Source organism: Myotis brandtii, unplaced genomic scaffold, assembly GCF_000412655.1.
Source record: "Myotis brandtii unplaced genomic scaffold, ASM41265v1 scaffold691, whole genome shotgun sequence".
In the NCBI taxonomy this organism is placed as follows: Eukaryota; Metazoa; Chordata; class Mammalia; order Chiroptera; family Vespertilionidae; genus Myotis; species Myotis brandtii.
Genome location: NW_005370704.1, coordinates 1,217,781 through 1,219,009, shown reverse-complemented (window position 1 = coordinate 1,219,009; position 1,229 = coordinate 1,217,781). Strand labels below are relative to the sequence as shown.

General features: G+C 64.4%; 1 protein-coding gene across 1 annotated transcript in view; it reads right to left on the bottom strand.

Annotated features, from left to right (window-relative positions):
- Positions 1-1,229, bottom strand: part of CACNA1B (calcium channel, voltage-dependent, N type, alpha 1B subunit) — a gene marked incomplete at its 3' end in the record, with an annotated part of 138,429 nt that overhangs the window by 74,026 nt on the left and 63,174 nt on the right. The window lies entirely within an intron of this gene.

Here is a 1,229-nt window from a genome sequence, read left to right as displayed (position 1 = left end):
AGGGCAGAGCGTCCTGATTCCTCAGGGAGGCCTGGCCACACCGCCCAGCACAGGACGGCGTGGAGAGCGGGGATGTGCTGGACGGGGGTGGCTGGACGGGGGCATGCACAGGGTTCACAGGCGGCATCTATGGAAACTGGCACGACAAAAAGGTCACAGCGTCTGCGACGGAGGCAGCCCCTCTCCAGCCACCTGCGCAGGGGCAGCGGCCTCCGCTCTGTGCTCTGCGCTTGCGAAGCACCCTCGGGGCTGGAACCGGGGCGGCCAGCAGGCCTGCGGGGCTGCGGTGAAGGGACCAGGCAGGGGGCTGTGTTTGCTGCAGGCACGCCGCGGGGAGGCATGTAGAAGCACACGCCCAGCAGGCCTGGGGGGGAGTGGAGACGGCACCCAGGGCATCTAGTATTAAAGGGCAGGCGCCGTCCTGCTGCGCAGACGTGCTGAGAGGCAGCTCAGCTGCTCCGCCAGGCCCAGCGTCTGAGCAGCACTGCGCCTGCCCCCAGCTCACCATCCACCTGCCGCTGACCACAGGACCCCTCACCATGGGGACGAACATGGGCCCCTCACCACCCGGGAGAAGCACAGGGTCCCCTCACCATGGGGACGAACATGGGGCCCCTCACCACCCGGGAGAAGCACAGGGTCCCCATGACCCTCTTGGGTCTTCAGAGCTGGGTGCTCCCTGGACCCCAACACGGGCCCCTTCCCTGAGGCCAGTGCAGCGGCCACCACTCCTCGAAGTCCTGTCCGGGCCGCACCTCCCTCAGCACCTGCTCCTGCCCCTCTGGCCTCTGTTCCCAGGTCGTGGCTCCCCCGAGAGCTGCCCTCGTGGGCACCTGCCTTCCTGGCGTGGCGGCTCCTCCTGCTGCCTCAGCGCCGTTCCCCACCCTGAGTGTCGGCCTAGCTCAGGGGTGGGCAAACTTTTTGACTCGAGGGCCACAATGGGTTCTTAAACTGGACCGGAGGGCCGGAACAAAAGCATGGATGGAGTGTTTGTGTGAACTAATATAAATTCAAAGTAAACATCATTACATAAAAGGGTACGGTCTTTTTTTTTTTAGTTTTATTCATTTCAAATGGGCCGGATCTGGCCCGCGGGCCGTAGTTTGCCCACGGCTGGCCTAGCTGCTGCCCACCCACATCTTGGACAGGGGACACACGGGCTCGACCCATGACCTGGGCCTCCCCACAGCACTCTGGCCTCATCCAGAGCAACATGGACCAACCCCACC